This window comes from Mauremys reevesii, linkage group 2 (genome assembly GCF_016161935.1).
Source record: "Mauremys reevesii isolate NIE-2019 linkage group 2, ASM1616193v1, whole genome shotgun sequence".
Taxonomy (NCBI): domain Eukaryota; kingdom Metazoa; phylum Chordata; order Testudines; family Geoemydidae; genus Mauremys; species Mauremys reevesii.
Genome location: NC_052624.1, coordinates 231,783,685 through 231,802,254, shown reverse-complemented (window position 1 = coordinate 231,802,254; position 18,570 = coordinate 231,783,685). Strand labels below are relative to the sequence as shown.

The 18,570-nt window shown below is 42.3% G+C and overlaps 1 protein-coding gene and 2 long non-coding RNA genes across 6 annotated transcripts in view; 1 reads left to right on the top strand and 2 right to left on the bottom strand.

Annotated features, from left to right (window-relative positions):
* LOC120397449 overlaps positions 1–12,407 on the top strand; it is a 139,644-nt gene extending 127,237 nt beyond the window's left edge. For all 4 annotated transcript variants that reach the window (XR_005593803.1, XR_005593806.1, XR_005593804.1 and 1 more), the window contains 2 exons: positions 6,902–6,989; positions 10,772–12,407. This is a non-coding gene — a long non-coding RNA (uncharacterized LOC120397449). The remainder of the gene's footprint in view (positions 1–6,901; positions 6,990–10,771) is intronic.
* Positions 1–17,942, bottom strand: part of LOC120397450 — an 85,792-nt gene extending 67,850 nt beyond the window's left edge. The window contains exons 1-2 of the long non-coding RNA XR_005593807.1: positions 17,834–17,942; positions 17,604–17,641 (exon numbers count right to left, since the gene is read on the bottom strand). This is a non-coding gene — a long non-coding RNA (uncharacterized LOC120397450). The remainder of the gene's footprint in view (positions 1–17,603; positions 17,642–17,833) is intronic.
* KCNB2 (potassium voltage-gated channel subfamily B member 2) overlaps positions 1–18,570 on the bottom strand; it is a 261,936-nt gene that overhangs the window by 98,493 nt on the left and 144,873 nt on the right. The window lies entirely within an intron of this gene.

Below are 18,570 nucleotides of genomic sequence, written 5' to 3'. Positions count from 1 at the left end.
AGCGGGACACAGTCTGGGGCAAGTGGGACCCCTTAAAATCCCTAACAATTCCCTCCTTTTGATGCCAAATCAATGGCATCAACTTCCTCAATGTGAATATTAATTAAGGCCTGGACCTCAAAACTTGTAGGCTCATTTTATAGGGTGCTTCCAGGGTTTCAGGCAGACAGGGATTTATTTCCCTCAAGGGAACAAGGGCCACTTAATAAAGTGGCATAAACAAAGCAAATATAGGGCAGGGACAACAAGCTTTACAACAACAATAACAAAAAACAAATATGCATGGACAACCCTCCTTTTGATAGTCCCCACTATATGTACCTAGAGGTATGGAGGGCTAGAGGGTTTTGATAATGTAATGGGCTAGGCATATCAGGTGGCTTGATTTCCCAAATGTCTTGGCGAATTACCCAATCTCATATGCATGCTTCCCACGGGCCTGGCAGGATTCGGTATGTGGAAGCTCACACTTTCTTTAACTGGTCCATATGCTTGGAAGGAGTACTGTGAATGCACACACTTTTGCCCAGAGAATTTCCAATTATGCTTCCATGACCACAGGTCAGATGGTACTCCTGAGATGTCTGTAAGGGCCGTGGGCCAAGCCTGGTGCTCAAGATCACTCTGAATGGCCATTAGCTGGTCACTCAGGAAATCCCAAACATGCCAGATCCCACTGCAATTCCTTTCCAGCATCAGTGATATTTAATACCACCTCTTAATACCTTTTGGGTCATAGAACTAAGGGCTGAAATAACGTGCAATCCACCCATTCCTGCCTACACCTGAGTTAACTGCCCCAGAAATAATACTGGGTATACTTTTCCAGTTGGCCCAATTTACCTTCAGGCTGTTGGGTTTCACAAATACTTGGACAAATAGCGGCAATTTGAAAGGGAGTTAACGGTAAAGTAAACCTGATAGTTCCTAACGTGGCATTAAGTATAATTTATTTGAATCCCTCTGGGTCTCTTTTCTATAGGGGCTATACCACAGCTATTGGTTATATACGTGGACAACTTCCTGCGATGCCTCTGGGTTTGTAGTACGAGAGGGAGAATACTGTAATAAGGTACAGGTGATGTTATCTGCTACAGGGATGGCCTCTAGGCAGGAAAACAGACTTTTCCATGAGTATCGTGGCAGATTCCAGAAACTAGCATTTTATCTACCTTGTCATAGAATGCATCTATGTCAAAGATTGTTTCCTTACACAGTTTGGCTAGTTTGTTTGCAAGTTCCCCTTTTCCCGTTCCACTGTCCCTACATACTGAGGGTGGTGAGCACAATGTAAATGCTGCTCAATGTGGAGAGTCTTGCAGACTTGCTGCATGTCCTGACCCATAAAGTGGATACCTCGGTTACTGTTTATAGAAACAGGGAGACCGAATCATGAATAAAAATCCCTAAACAATTTCTTTGCTACTGTGATGGAGGCAGCCTCTGCACAAGGCAAGGCTCCAATTTATCCAGAGACTATACAGACACATATTCATATGAGCAACCGTTTGGCATGTTGATAAAGTCAATCCAGATATTCACAGACAGGCCCCACAGAGTGGGGTGAGCTGCCGGTTAGTCCGGACTGGCTTACCACTATTGTGTACTACTAGTGTCGTGACACCAGTGTAATCATCCTCCTTTGCTCACGTGGGCCAAACCATGGGTCACATGAGCAAAGCAAGGCAACAAAGTCTTGGGCGCTAGCGACCATCCAGCTGCTCCATCAGCCCCATCCCACCCTAAGTTCATTAAGGAGGAGAGTTTGAGGAACACTACAAGTTTCATTTTCAGGTAGTTTTGGCTAGCTTCCGCAAGCTATTCTTCGAGATTTCGTAGTCTTAATTCACTTAGCTGTCCGGCAGTGAGGCAGCAAGGGAGAGGTTGCTAGCACTATCACCTTGCTTGCTTGGAGGCTTTATTATGTCCTCAGGTGGAAAGGTTGTGTTCTTAGTAAGATTCAAAGGCTCAGTGGGTTTGTCAGCAGACAAAGGAAAAGTTGCCACATCTTTACCCTGTCCTTTACTCCTGTTGTCTAGAAGGAGCAACAACGCCAGAAGGAAAGATAGACCGCTCATCAGTTGGAGAGTCATTACAGTGAGAAACATGGGCAGGTAGTCAGTTCTCGGCACTTCACAGCAGTGTTGGTAATTAACAGGATTTGATAAGGGTCTTTCAGAATGAGGCCAGACTAGTTTCTCACTGGTGGACTTCCATGTAGATTCAGCCTTCTGGTTCCAGCAAGCAGCAGAGCTATTATATATAAAAGACCTAACACATTTCATTAGTCTCTTGCAATAATTAAGCATTGTGTTATTTATTAAATGAATGTCCATCTGAGCCAAAGCCAGCAGGGCACTGTTGATAGTTGCATTGGGTGCCCTGGTATAAATTTTATAAAAGCTTAATCTGGCCTTTCAATTGGGAGTGGCCTTCAAAGGCATTTAACCATACTAGATCTATGAAGTTGCACAACTTGTTATAATTTTTTTTCAGTACATTAAGTTCATAATCACTGTTGCTACTCACAGTTTTACAGCAGTTTTGGCATTTGTCTTATTACAAGAAAATATTTTACTAAAACTAACACATACTTACAATTACAACATTCAAACAAAATTAATTTAAATAATTTTCCTTACTGATTGCAGGCAAAACTGAGGAATTACTTAAATTACTCCCCATATTTCCTGTATTTGTTCTATAGACAGGTCAGGTTTTAATGGTTTCTACCTTTTAACTTCTGTTCTTAAATACATGTTGATTTTTAAATGGAAAACACAAGCCATTTTGGCTTTTCTTTGACAACATAACCGTTGATTGCATAGAGCCACCTTAAGGCTTAGTGTGGGGTTCTTACTACAGCTTCTATTTGCTATTTGTTACCAAACCAGATTCAAAATCTCTTACCAAAATTTTATAACACATTAAATTACCTTAAGGATCAAATATTAAATACCAAAATTAACACTAGTTTCTTTTTGTTTGTTTTTACAACCCCAAAACAACACCAATTTATTATAAAACAAAGATTGTACCCACCATATGTGTTTTTAACAAAATTGACTATCCTTTATAGTCAAATGATTTTTACTTATATAACCTCTTGCCTGGATTATTCACAGACAGTCTTATTGCTTAATTTCCTCCAATAACTACAGAGTTAATTTTTAACTTTCCTTCTTTTAACTTCCTTAAACTGCGGTTGCCTGCTTGTATGGGCCCGATCCTTTTTTCTTGCTACATTTTTTCTTTCTTTTCATGGGCACAGGCATTGTTTCACTACCAATTTAGCAAGGAGGGCGGGCTTTTGACTTAACCCCCCATCTATCTATTTACATACACACATCACATTTTGATGCATTTTATTTATTAATAACATTTTTATATGTCTAGACTTAATACAATCCTTCTCTGAGCCGGTGACAACCCCTCAGCACTGAAAACAACAGCATGAACAGCACAGTAAAATTCCTCTCGGTCTAGTTTGAGAGAGGGTTTACTACACTTTGGGAAGTGGTCCTGCTGGGTTTAGACAAATTTCAGCCAGTTGGGCAGCCCCAATGTGCCCAACCCGGTTGGCATGATCGGCTCACAATGCCCACAGGGAGGGAGAGACTTTAACCAGCTGTTCCTGTTGCAACGAGGAAGGGCTGGGGTCAGTCTGCTCCATAGAGTGTCCTTCTGAAAACCTGCCAGGACCTCATTGTGAGCGGGATCAGACACATCCAGATACACACCATTTGGGGTACAACAGATTGCACAATTTAATTCACAAAGCAAATCTTTTGATATTTCTTTCCCTCGGGGCCAGTGGAGGCCGGGCAACAGCTCCTGCCTACTTTCTAGGACCATAATATGAGTATATATACGTGGCAGGAGTGCCCTTCTCTGGCATGGGAATCTACCTAGATTCCCCTTGCCCCCATTACGGATACCGGGCAGACAATTACAACCTAGCTGACAGGCATCCCCAAAGGGCTAACTATAAAACACTTAACAGACATGCTAGCACAGTGGACAAAACATACAACAAAACACATCACACCCCTTTGCCTCTCTCACCAGCAGTCAGGGTGTAACGCTCAATTATTTCAGCATTCACTGGCACATCTACGGGCTGTTAGCTTCAATTACTGACAGCTAGTTTTACGGCCCCTCCACTGTCTGCCTATTGCTGACGGGAGCCTTGGCCAACCTTATTCTCTAGGACCACTCCGGGTTACTCACTTCCCAGGGTTCATAGCGACTTCTACCTCGGGGGTTCTAACCCCAAACCTATAACCGACACAAAACAACCTTCACAATACAGGCATGGCGTTGACAAGGAGTGCACCCCTGAGGTGTACAATCCCGTCAAGGTCAAAACTTCCCTTCAGGGGAAATTGCAGTTTTGGATCATTTCTGGTATACCAATTCCATTTTTCTAAATATTTACATGTCGACGACCTATAATGTACGTACATATAAGCAGCAGGCGTGCCTTGGGGTGGGACCGGCAGGACTTTCGATCCTTTGGCCCCCATGCTCACCACAGCACACTTCACTCAAGCCAATCACACCAGGATGCTAACTCGGGGGTTACCACAGTTCTACACTAATGGCCCAACTCGGCCTGCCCTTTTTTCATGGCAGGAACACAAGGGAGCAGGTTCCCAGGCATTTTCCCTCTGGCGAACCTACAGGAAAGCGGACAAGGGGGGCGGGCTGACTGAACAACTCGTGGTCCCCCTCTCCAGCCCTGGGCACCAGCCTTCAAGCCAACGGTGCTGCAGTAGCTTTTGAGCTGACGGCTTCCCTCCTCTCCGAGGAAGGGAAGGGAGCTTATGGCTCCGGGGGGAACAAAAAGGGACTCTGCGGCCTCTTACAAGGCAGTGCTCAAAGAGCGGTCACAGGGCCATGGGGATATGGAGGGGTAAGGGACAACAGGATAGGGAACACACAAGCACCCTGACTGGTTAGCCACTTACCAAAGCCTGCCAGTCAGGGAAGCTTTTCAATCTCTCTTCACACACTCCGGCCGCTTGGCCTTATACACACACACACAGGCCGCACGGCCTCACACACACAGGCACGTTTCCTGGCACAGCTGCCAGGGCGAAAACTACCCCTGGTCCCTCCCAACCTAGTGGCTCCGGGACGCCGAACGCCCAGCTCTAATAGGCGATCAGTTTTCTCCGGACCCAAAGAGCGTGGTCCGAGGGGCTGCCGGCACACCTTGCCTTGAGACTGAGACTGTAGCTCAGCCTACAGTAGCTCAGCCTAACCTGACCTGACCTGACCTGACCTGACCTGACACGCTGTCCCTCCCACAACCCAACTCGAGTCTAATAAGGCCTTAGCAAGGGCCTCAGGTGCGTCTGACCATGTCCCAAGGTTGGATCCAGCTTATGACTTACCCCAGCCAGAGCCTACGGACCAGTTCTCCTCCAAGCCCCTGATAGCAGAGATTTCAAAAGGTCTCTTACCTCTCAGATGGGCCCTGGGGTTGGAAGGGAACTGCCCGCGGTCCTCTGATCCAGGGATGTCATCTGTGGATCCCGGACCCAAATTGTCGTGGAAAAATTGACCACGCCTTTGATTTTGGGTCAGACACACTGAGGCACTTTTATTATAGTACAAGCATGCATGCAGGGAGAGGGTTAAAACTTTCCTCTGCCTGTTACAAATTTTACCAAGCTTATAAAGTTTAAAACCGCAAATTAGCATTTACTTAAAATACCCTTATTTGGGAGTATCAGTTGTGACATTTGCAAGCTACTTCAGTTTTTTTCATACATGGTGTTTCCTTTTATTGTTTCTGGGCAGTTTTCGTTGGTAGTCTGCCTGCCTGTAAGACCCCTCCTTTGCGGTTGCATTGGATAAGGCTCAGCATTCTAGCTGAGCTTCCTCAGTTCCTTTCTCTGGTTTCTTTATCACCCCCCCCCCCTCATGCCCCTGATATAGACAGACAAGAATTGCAGAAGTTAACCTTTGTTCTATATAGCAATTGGGTTTTGCTAACAGACCTGGGCCTGAAAGGCAGGGGTTAGGATGCAGTTTGCTTCTGACCCTATGGGTGGGGGTCTGGATCTTAATTGTTAATAACGCCTTATTGTTTACCAAATTGCCCAATACAACTACTTCCAATAGAGTTGCACAGCAAGCCCCCTCCCAACTACATGTGCGTACATTGTACAAGACTCTTTATTAATTTTCCATTGCTAATATGTTGTTATACTAGGCCATGTTTCACAATTATCAGTAGGCGTTGGTTCCCCTTTCTCCTGTTGGCCTTTCGATTATGCCATACCAGCTATCCTATGTCTTAATATCAAGCTGACCTATAATGGCCTAATGTTAATTATGCTCAGCTAATTCAACATGGGGCAAGCGGGACACAGTCTGGGGCAAGTGGGACCCCTTAAAATCCCTAACAAAAGTAACTGTGGTTTCTCAGGTACCACTATGTGGTCCTGCTGGCCAGTGCTGACTAACATTGGTCACTGTTAATACATGCCGATATATAAAAAAAGAGCAGTATCAAAGCACAAAATGTTCCCAGATCTTCTTGAGTACACCAACTGCTGGAGATGAAATATATGTCCATAAGCTAACTATACATATGCTACTCTGAATAGCCTGAGAAGGTTAATCAGAAATGACTCATGTTATCTTGGTTAACAAAACCTCATTTAAAGATACACCGCATGTCATGAGGTTTAGGAACCTCATATTATGTGGGCCAGGGCTAAAATTTTCATTTGCTGTTATGGTAGGAGCCATATGCCACACAAGATACAAGTATTTTTCATCCATATTTTTTGAATATGTGGAGGAAGATAAATCAGCCCCCTATGGGAAATTAGAGCTCTCGAGAAACATTGGACTGGTAATGCATCTTCTTTATTTGTGTTTACAGGAGCTGGTGAGCCTGCTGTTCTTGAGAGAAGGGAATCAAGATTTCCAGGGCTAGCATGAATGGAGAGGGAAATGCTTTCACCTGAAAGGTAAAACCATCAGAATCTGCAGATAAGACACATGCAAAGTGAAGATGAGAGTTAAGTGAATTTGGGCTATTCAAAATTGTGTTAAAAAGGCACCAATAGTATTTTCTACTTTAATATGATTTTTTTCTTCAAGATGTTTTACACAATTTAGATAACAAGTCTTACAATATCCTAGAATTAGAAGTGAGCCATATTATCCCCATTTCATAGAGAAACGAAACCTGAGGGTTAAGGAACTTGCCCCACCATCCCAAAAGAAGAGCCAGAGCTAATATCCAGAATTAATGAGGTTCCTGACTCTTGATTTTATATTCAGATCACTATAGCTCTGTCAGAGACCAATTCCACTGTGCTCATTAAGACTTTTTAAGCTGATACTTAGTAAATCATCATACACAGAAATTTGTTTTGCTTTACAATTTGTGTCTATAGTAAATTGGATTGGTTTAATGGTTGAGGCTTTGGATTACAGCATTTAAGAAAAAATCATACTGGTGTTTAATTAGATTTTGGGTAAAAATGAGGTCTTCTCTCTGAATGGACAGATCACTCTATTGTATCTAACGCTAAAAACAGTTATCAGTGAGTTAAGCAAGAAAGCAAAGAAGATGGCTTTTTTTTTTAAAATGAGTCTCCCAAATGTCTCAGTAAGAATACCAGGATATTGCAAAACAGGTTGCAAATAAGATTTTTACAAATGGATTTTTTTTCCCTCAAATTACTTAGGTCTTTTCTTTTGCCATTTTATTTTTTACAGCCTTAACTTTTCCCCTAGTGAAAATTCAAAGCAAGACTTTTATTAAGATATAAGGAAGTCAAATAAAATCAAGGTTTTTATGAGGTGTTACCTTCTGATTATCCTGTCATTTGTAGAAGACATTTAATCCTCAAATGTTGGGGCACATTCTCTATATAAAATTATGTGGACTAAAAGAAATTGATCCTGAGCAACAAAAACAAACTATTTAGTTGCTCAACATCTCTCAAAAGTAGGCCCACAGAGAGCAAAAAGTAAAAGTCTTCCTCGCAAAGCCAATGACCTGATGCTAGTTTTGTAATAGTTCAATTTAACCAAGCTTGTAAAGGAAAGAGCAGAAAGCCTGACATAAAAGTGGTCGCACTGTGTGTTAAGCAGTTAGGAACTGCCATAGACTTGTGTGTTCTTAGTTAATACTAGTGTGCAACTTGTGAGACATGTCTCTGATACTGATAGTAGAACAATATATTATTCAATGGAATATACTTTTTACAGTTTGGTTTCTACCAAAGAAGTGATGTAACTCTTTTGTGAGGGAAGAATACAGCAGACTACTAACTGATGTGTACTTGTGCTTCTTATTTAATTGGCAGCAGTCTGTCTCAAAAGTTGATAGTATAAGCACCAAAGCAGTTCAGTTACTATTAGGGCTGTTAATAAATTGCAGTTAACTCATGCGATTAACTCAAAAAAATTAATCATGCTTAATTGCACTTTTAATCACACTGATAAACAATGGCAATGGAAATTTATTAAATATTTTTGGATGATTTTCTACATTATCAAATATACTGATTTCAATTACAACACGGAATACAAAGTGTACAGTGTTTACTTTACATTATTATTTTTACTACAAATATTTGCACAGTAAAAATGATAAACAAAAGAGTATTTTTCAGTTCACCTCATACAATACCATAATGCAATCTCTTTATTGTGAAAGTGTAACTTACAAATGTATTTTTTTGTTCATAACTGAACTCAAAAACAAAGTAAAACTTTAGAGCCTAGAAGTCCACAGAGTCCTACTTCTTGTTCAGCCAGTCCCTCAGACAAACAAGTTTGTTTACATTTACAGGAGATAATGCTGCCCGCTTCTTATTTACAATATCACCTGAAAGTGAGAACAGGTGTTGGCACGGCACTTTTGTAGCCAGCACTGCAAGATATTTATGCGCCTGATATGCTAAACATTCATATGCCCCTTCATGCTTCAGCCACCATTCCAGAGGTGCTTCCATGCTGATGACACTCGTTAAAAAATTGTGTAATTAAATTTGTGACTGAACTCCTTGGGGGAGAATAGTATGTCTCCTGCTTTTTTACCTGCATTCTGCCATGTATTTCAAGTTATAGCATTCTCGGATGATGAGCCAGCACATGTTGTTCATTTTAAGAACACTTTCACAGCAGATTTGACAAAATGCAAAGAAGATACCAATGTGAGATTTCTCAAGATAGCTACAGCACTCGACCCAAGGTTTAAGAATCCGAAGTGCCTTCCAAAATCTAAGGTTGAGGTGTGGAGAATAGTTTTAGAAGTCTTAAAAGAGCAATACTCTGCTGTGAAAACTACAGAACCTGAACCACCAAAAAAGAAAATCAACCTTCTGCTGGTGGCATCTGACTCAGATGATGAAAGTGAACATGCGTCTGTCTGCACTGCTTTGGATCATTATCGATCAGAACCCCTCATCAGCATGGATGCATGTCCTCTGGAATGGTGGTTGAAGCATGAAGGGACATATGAATCTTTAATGCATCTGGTACATAAATATCTTGTGACACCGGCTACAACAGTGCCATGTGAACAACTGTTCTCACTTTCAGGTGACGTAAATAAGAAACAGGCAGCATTATCTCCTGTAAATGTAAACAAACTTGTTTGTTTGAGTGAGTGACTAAATAAGAAGTAGGGCTGAGTGGACTTGTAGGCTCTAAAGTTTTACATTGTTTTATTTTTGAATGCAGTTATTTTTTGTACAGAATTCTACATTTGTAAGTTCAGCTATCATGATAAAGAGATTGCACTACAGTACTTGTGTGAGATGAATTGAAACATTTCTTTTGTTTTTTTATAGCACAAATATTTGTAATAAAAAATAAATATAAAGTGAGCACTGTACACTCTGTGTTGTGTAATTGAAATCAATATATTCCAAAATGTAGAAAACATCCAAAATATTTAAAGAAATGATATTCTATTATTATTTAACAGTGTGATTAATCGTGATTAATTTTTTTAATCGCTTGACAGCCCTACTTAATGCTGCAGCATGACAGATAGTGAGTGGCTAAAAACCTCAAATTCTTGAGCAAAAATCTTTGCAATAGATATTGCACTATCTGTGCTCTGTATAGGGCCAGTGAATGAAGCCGGTGCACTACTATCACTTGAGGCCTGCTGCATGTTAGTCTTCACATTCCTCTCTCTCAAACACTCTCTTCAGCCTCTGACTTCTTGGTGCAGTGCTGCTCTCCGGTGTGGCCTGTTGATAGTGGCATATTCCCAGCTTGCAATGTTGACGTTGAAAGCTTTATAGTCCCTCTTGCAAATGTCCTTGAACCTGAGCCTAGGTGAACCCAGTGCCTGCTGATGGTGGTCCAGGGATCAACATCATACAGCAGTATGCTCAGAATGCATGTCTAGTAGCCCCATATCTTGGGAGTTCAATGTTAGTTTCCTGTTATCCCACACAATTTTGGTGAGTTGCCTGAATGTGGCAGCTGACTTTCCAATGAGAGATTTACACCTGTTATCTAGAGATAAGTTCTCTAATACAGTTGATCTTAGATAGAAGAACTTGTGCACAACTTCTAGAGTGGTGTTAGCTACTGAAACTTCTGGTGCAGTCAACACACCTTGTGCCATAATTGTCTCCTTTAGGATGATGGTTTGTCCTAATGCATCACAATCTAGCCCAACGCTATTGCAAAGTTTCTAAATCTCCTCTTCACTATTTGTGACGAGCATTGTATTGTTGGTGAAAAGAAGTTGTTTGGCTTTGCTTTTTGCTCATAGATGTGCAACGTTGAAGAATTTCCTATCTGGTCTTTTATGGAGATGTACACCCTCAATGCCAGATGAGAAAGCATGATGAAGCATCAGAGAGAAGGATAGACTAAAGAGTGCTGTTGCCAGAACACGCCCCTGTTTGATATCGCTGTGGATTTTGAAGCTATCAGATTTATCACCATCCTACTGGATGGCAGCCTTCATTCCATCATGGAAGGTCTAAATCAAACTGATGAGAAGTGGGGGGCAACCAACTAACTACTGGAAAAGATCCTTTCTTCTGGCCAGGTCAGAAGACCTTGTAAGATCTATAAAAGCCATGCAGAGAAGTCTTTCTTGTTCTTGACATTTTTCTTGTAGTTGCCTTACTATGAAGGCTGTGTTGATAACTGATCTACTGGCACGGAACCTGCACTGACTCTCTGGATATAAACGTTCAGCAAGAACTTGCTGTCTTTTGAGAAAGACCCATCAGAATTCCTTGCCAGCAACACTAAGTAGAGAGATTCCTTTGTAGTTGTTGCAATCATTCCGATCTCCTTTGTTTTTATACAGCTTTATGATGTTGGCTACTACCTGACACTTTCTCAACAGTGGATTTGATTCAGGGTTTTCTGCCATAACTTTTGTTCAGCCAAGAACTAGCTGAAAGGCAGCAGTGCCAGGAGTTACTCCTTTGTGGATATTATTTTCCATTCCAGCAAAAACCCCACCACTCAGTGAGTAGTTGCCTTAACTGTATGAGATTTTGTGTTACATGGTACCAGTAGGAGGCCTCACATGCTTGACCTGACCCAGGCCTTTTGTTTATAGACCAGATTATAATATAAAAAGTAAGCATGATTTTGAAAATCTGTAACCTATTAAATTGATATTTGCATAAGTAATTACAAATCCGTGATATAAGCATAAAGTGAATGATCAAACTGCTTGTTGTCTTACTACATTTTATAGGGCTAACAGCTGTCCTATTGTAAGTTGTTTTATTCTTACATACAAATTTCTGGTCTATTTGGTCTGTTACAGCCAGCAACTGAACTGTGAGTGGGTGTGGAGCCACTTTGGCCCACATCAATCCCCAGCGGTATCCTGGCTGAATCAACCAAAATGCCTCTGGGAGTGTTAGGAGAACAAATCAGAGAAGGAGCCAAGAAGCCCTTTAAAATACAGCAATCCATGTGTGCCCTTAATCAGCCCTGCTCTATAGCCTAATGGGGCTGAAGTGGGGAACATTATCATCTTGGGAATATTGACAGCACCAGTTAGCTTCAGTCCTTCCAAGCCAAAAACACTGGGACTAGGACTGTGGTTCCCCCTTACAGAAGAAATGCCCAGAGGGGGAAAGAGTCCGTGTGGATGTAGCTGGAATCTATTGTTTTGGCAGGAAATGGATAAACCTTTGCACCAGTAAATCATGTTTCTATAAAGAGTAGTGTCCACATAATTTTATAAACACAAGAGCGTTGGAAAGAGGCTGAGGGTAAAATACAAATGGTCAAATGTTCTGTAAATAAACAGAACTAAGCTGGTATCAAGCTATGCATTAGCCAGCAGTGTAGTGAGAACCTCTTCTCACTGTCTCCTCCTCCTCTTGCATACTGTCGGATACACCTACTTGTTGCATCTTAAAGTGAGTCTGTAAACTCTGTGGGGCAGGGACTATGTATTGTGCATTTGCATGGCACGTAGCACAGTGGGCCACTGATCAGGACAGGGGCCTTTGGGCAATATTGTAACACAAATAATAATAAAGTTAATTTTATAAAAATGATCCATCTGCTGCTTTGGGTGTCAGTAAAATTTTGTAAACAATTACAACCAATGTTTCAACAGGAATGAAATGGAGTGGGAGCAGATTCGGGTGCACGCTAACAGACCTCTCTAACCTCTGCACCCACCCCATGTTTTTAATGGTATGTCTGTTTCCATACTCCTACAACAAGAAAAGGTCTCTAATAAAGTCCATCAGAAAAAAATATCCCATATACTCCTGTCTACTGTATAAGCAGTTTTTTAAAAAGTGAGGTTTTAAGACAGGCAAAGATAGCTGCATTACTTACACTCTATCAGAAAACTTTCCAAATTTCTTGGAAACATAAGTACAAAACAGCACATTTGTTATTAATGACACGAATCTCCATAAAACCCCGGTCTCGTAAAATGAAATGTCAGGAAAAACTGATTAAATGGCACTGTCTTCCCTTAGGGAAAACCTACTTCAGTTAGAAGAAATTGTGTTAAAGTATGCATTTCCTGCATAATTTCATTTTACGTCTCATTTCAATAACTTTCTTTATGATAGGCTAGAAAGTACACACAAAAAATAGTAAGTGGTGGGGAAAACTTTTTCTTTTCAAATACATGCATTTATTGCATTTATTCCTTTAGATGTATTTTGATCCTTTGCTCTGGTTTCAAGGCATAAAACTAGACAAACTGATGAAACTTACATGATTTTTTTTTTTTGGATCAGACAAAGGGTAAAATTCACCTCTGGTGTAAGTGGGTCCAACTCCATTGACTTTGAACTGAATTTGGCCCTTTGAGACCTAATTTGTCCCTGGGCTGGTGCAGTGTCTGTGTCCCCTCAACCTTGAGGGCTGTCTTAGCATCTAGAGAATAGCTAAAGCACAGGACTGCCTGCCCCAGCCACACCTCAGAACCCAGAATGCCCCTATTCCAAGGGCCTTAAGACAGGCTTGGGAAGGTACAGAGCCAGCTTTGCCAGTTCTCTGTCACTGTCTAGTTTACTGTGATGGGGATTTTTCTGAGGGAAAAAGCAGCTAAAGGACGATTACTGACTGGGGTTAGAACTGGTTGAAACCCCCAGAGTTTTTAGGGGTTTTCTGTTATTTGTGAAAATTGAATTTTCACTGAAGATATTTGTTAAAAATGTTCAATTCAGAAAATTCTGACCCGCTCTAATTGGGCTTTTTAACTGAGTCCACTCATTGCTAGAGCACTTGACCCTAGCCAGGCACAACACAGCAGCTCTCTCGCTTTGGAGTGCCCCCTCTTGCAAACAGTTGCTCCACCATTACGATGGCATCTCTTCCAGTGACTCGGCCCTCTGGCCAAGGTCACCATCTTAAGTCTGCCCCTTCCAGAGTCACAACTGTCCAAACTAAAAACCCCAAAACCTCTTTAAGACAAACAAAATCCTTCTGCCTTCTCTGGGGCTATTCCTCAATCTATCACCAGGGCTTAGCTGCAGCCCCCCTGTGGGCTTAAAAACCCTGGTAAGGGGCTTGTATACACCCTTCCTAGGGGCCAGTAGGGGAACTCACTCCCACCCTCTAGTCTAGATTCTGGCCCAGGGCCATGTACTGAACAGCTAGGTCTACTCTTACCCCCTGCGATGGTTTTCCCTGGGCCACATCCTACTAGGGTTGCCAACTTTCTACTCATAAAAAACTGAACACCCTTGCCCCACCACTCCTTCAAGGCCCCGCCCATACCCCACCCCTTCTCTGAGGCCCCCCCACTCACTCCATCCCTCCCCTCCAGTCGCTCACACTTCCCACCCTCACTCCCTTGCTCATTTTCACCAGGCTGGCTCAGGGGGCTGGGGTGCTGGGGGTGAGGGCTCCGGGGTGGGGCCAGAAATGAGGAGTTTAGAGTGCAGGAGGGGGCTCCAGGCTGAGGCAGTGGGATGGAATGGGATGTGATGTGAGAGGGGGTGCAGGCTCTGGTTGGGGGCGTGGGCTCTGGAGTGGGGCCAGGGATGATGGGTTTGGGGTGCAGAAGGGAGCTCTAGGCTGGGCGGCACCGCAGGCCAGATGAAATTAACCATGGGGCCAGATCTGGCCCTCAGGCCCTAGGTTCCTCACTTCTGACCTACATCTAGGAGCTGGAGGGAGGACATGCCGGCTGCTTCCCAGGAGCCATGTGGAGCGGAGGCTAGCAGGGAGCCTGCCAGCCCTGCTGCGTGGCACCGCCAACCAGACAGTCAACAGCCTGGTCAGCAGTGCTGACCAGAGCTACCAGAATCCCTCTTCAACCAGGTGTTCAGGTTACCCTACATCCTACCCAGCCTATCAAGTTCTCCTGTGGGTCTTCCAGTCTCTTCCCTGCTTAATCAGGGTTTCTCCCAGGCCTCCCTGCTTGAAGAGCTTTCTTTACTGCTCTGAGCTTCCTGCCTGGCTTTTCCACCAGTTCTTTCCTCAGCTTTATCACCACTTAAGCCTACTTTTCCCTCTCTACTGCAGTCACCTTCTGCTCTTTATGGGGAAATTGCCTGATTTCCCCCAGGTGGGGCTCATTCTGTAATCAGGTTCTGGGCATTCCTGCCAATGGGGCAAGCCACTCTGCTAGAGGCCCTATCTGTGTATCATATGATCTCTGATACTGTTTCATGTCACATTAATTTCAACCCTACCTTAGAGTTCTTACGAATCTAAGATGTGTCACCCTATCTGTAGAGCAGGGGTTCTCAACCTTTTCCTTCTAAGGTCCCTCCAGCATGATATAAAAACTCCACAGCTCACCTGTGCCACAACAACTGGTTTTCTGCATATAAAAGCCAGGGCTGGCATTAGGGGGTAGAAAACAGGGCCCCAGTGAATCTAAGTTGCTCAGGCGTTGGCTTCAGCCCCAGGTGGTGGGACTCAGGGTCCTCGGCTTCAGCCCCATGCAATGGGGCTTCGGCTTTCTGCCCTGGGTCCTAGCAAGTCTAATGCTGGCCCTGCTTGGAGGACCCCCTGAAACCTGCTCACGGCCCCTCATGGGGCCCCAGACCCCTGGTTGAAAACCATTGCTGTAAAGCACAGAGCTATCGAAAAAGCACATGAAAATTAATTTCATTAACTTTTTTCCTGTGTTGTTTTGTCAAAATATGAGAATTTGAAAAATGTTGCCTAGATATAATAGTCATAGCAAGTGTCTGACAATAATGTCCTACGTGTGTTAGAACAGCCTTTCACTAAAGGTCAGACAATGAGAGATTGGTGCTGGCAGCCCCAAACAGTTGCTGGGCTGTGAAGAGTTGCCTCCCAAAATTTATAATGGTTTCTTTTAATTTTTATTTTTTAAACTAAACAAATAGAAATATGTGAAACAAATGAGCAAAAAGCTTCTCTACTTGCAGCCAAGTTAGGCGGTACCTACAGTGAATGAACAAATAGCTGTTAGTCTTGAACATCCTATTCATGTTCAGTTGGAGTTAGACCATAATGACCTCAGTATTGGGAGAGGTAAGAGTAGCTTAAAGCTGGGAGTTGGGGTTGTAGTACAGCTCAGGATCTGGCCCTTGGTTTATAAAAACCTTGGTTAATTGGCATCACTACTCTTTTCACTTTGATGTAATAAGACACTTGCTGTGTTTTGAATGATTAGATGACTGAGAACATATTTGAGGATGAACAGCTATAATAGATATTTTGGCTTTTGCTACATGTCATTTGATCAAAATGTCTATTGCACAGCTGTGAATCTTCAATAAATATGTTCTTATTAATCTAAGTGAGTATCACTGATACTGTGTTTAGTCAACACACAGTAATGGTTTAATTAGATGGTTTAATTAGATCCATATCTGGAACCACTAATTTATAACAGCACAGATATTTAGAAAGGATATGCAGGATTATACTAATATTTGATTTAGTTACTTGGTAAAATGCTGTAGTTCACTGCATGTTTTACACTGCATGTGTTGCACTGCCTGGGAATATGTTAGACTGCATAGGGTGCATGACATATGCTGTGATTCACAGCTGTCAATCAGCCTGGATACGTGTTCAAATTTTATTCATTGGTTTCATTGAACATTCAGGCCCAGACTGCCTTGCCTGGACATGCTGTGCTTAGCACAGGAATAAGGGCTGCAAAGGTGGTTTTAGGCTACTTATAAGTTTCTTGCATTCTGAAAGCAGCTAGGGATGTAAGATAGAGCAGCCCAAAGAACTGGCTTCCCGATGGCATAAGGCAGAATCAGGTGGAGTCAGGTGCCAGATACTATAGCAGTGCTTTTTGACAATTCCGTCCACTGAATTAAAGAGTGTTCCCTTGTTCAACTCCCTTGACATTTCACTGATGTAATTTTTAAGTAACTTTCTCCAAACACATTGAGTCAAACATATCCATGTGCAGAGAGAGACAGCCCAAGGCCCAAGCACTACTTAAGGTCTGTTGGGGGGGCTTAAGTGGTGCTCAGTCCTCACACTGGCCCGCTGAACAGCAGTGAGTTAGTCTTTAAAAATATTCCTTAATTTGTTGAAGTTCTAACCGATTTTCAATTTCTGTTATTACCTTCTTGCAGTTCTGTTTATGAGGGCGCTTAAGTAATAGAATGAAGTGCTGGTTTGTCAAACGCCTGGCTTTCCAGTTGATTTGTGCAATAAATAGAATTAAATAAAATATGGGGCTTATACAGGAGGCTACATTTTTCTATCCACAGACAGATAAAGAACAGAGAGTAAAACAGGAAGGACAAGAGCTTTATCCTCCCTCTCTTTAGCGTTTCAAGTAGATTAATATGCAGTGTGCACACAAACAGCCACAAGTGGCATTTATGTAACAGGGAACACTGGCTATCACAAGGCAACAGGCAAGTATAATCCTTATGCTTTGAGTAAAACTGTTTGCTTAAGCTCTGGTGAACTCGAGTTTTAATGAGAACTCTTGTCACAGATGTTGAATGCTGCGTATGAAACTTAACATGGACAAGCTTTAAGGTCTAAAAAACCTAAGCCCTCTAACTGTTTTGAGATAGATTTGGTCTTGAGCTTAAAGTAACCATCAAGCTTTTGCAAGATCTTATGGATTCTGCCACATCCACAGAACTACTGTAGATGAGTATCCAAAACAATATTGAACGGCAATCCCAGGGGTTACCTACTTTATTCCATTCAGTCATGGTTTTTCCAGTCAGTGGATCTGAAAAATTAGAGGAAAAAACTGAAAGTGTTCTGTTCAATTGTGAGGTAGCACAAACACATGGATTAAAAATGAACCCATTTTAAAGAGTCAAGCTAAGCACTAATAGGTATGTCACTAAACTGTAAGTGATCAAACAGCTTTGCATGGGCAGGCTTGCTCAACAGGATTTCTGAAGAGCAGACAGCTTACCTTCATTTGATCAAAACATTTATGCAGACTTGCAAAGCTAGGAAGAAGTTTCTTCAACTGATTCAATAGCTCTGCAGTACCTCATCTGAAGACAAATATTGCACTGAAATGCTTCCATTTAAAACAAATCCCCCCAAAGATAGATTTAAGCTACTTTTTGAGCATTACATCCTTCTGTTCTGGTACATAGGCTGCATCTCATCCACATGGGTCAGAGCAAGACTGCCCTTTCACTTACAGGTGATTATGATTTACAATAGAATAAAAAACCTGGGGGGTGCAGAGAGGAGTCAAGTTACACCACTGTGTTTCTGTGCTAAAGTTCTCTGGCAATTGTATAAGGTTTTAGTTAGCACCTCCCTAGGTGACAGGCAGTATAACAAACTGGGAAACTATCAGGTGGCATGACTTGTTCCAAATCCTAAAATAATCTAGATGAAGGGGAGAGGGAGAGTCCTTTTGTACAGAGGGATAGCTACAGGGAAAGAATTATGGCAGTCCCAGGCAAGGTTTACACCATTAGAAAGGCATGATAGAGGAAAAAGGCAGGAAGTTGGCAGACTCTCAGAGCTTAAAAATTAACTCTTTGGCATATGGTCTCCTTGGCTACCTGGGGAACTCCCTCATCTGAGTTCACAAACAAGGCAGTTCTAGAGCTGTTTAGAAACATTTTAAACAAGAATGAAATTTCAACAAAGAAAAACAATTAAAAAACTTTTCCACAATTATCCTCTTTC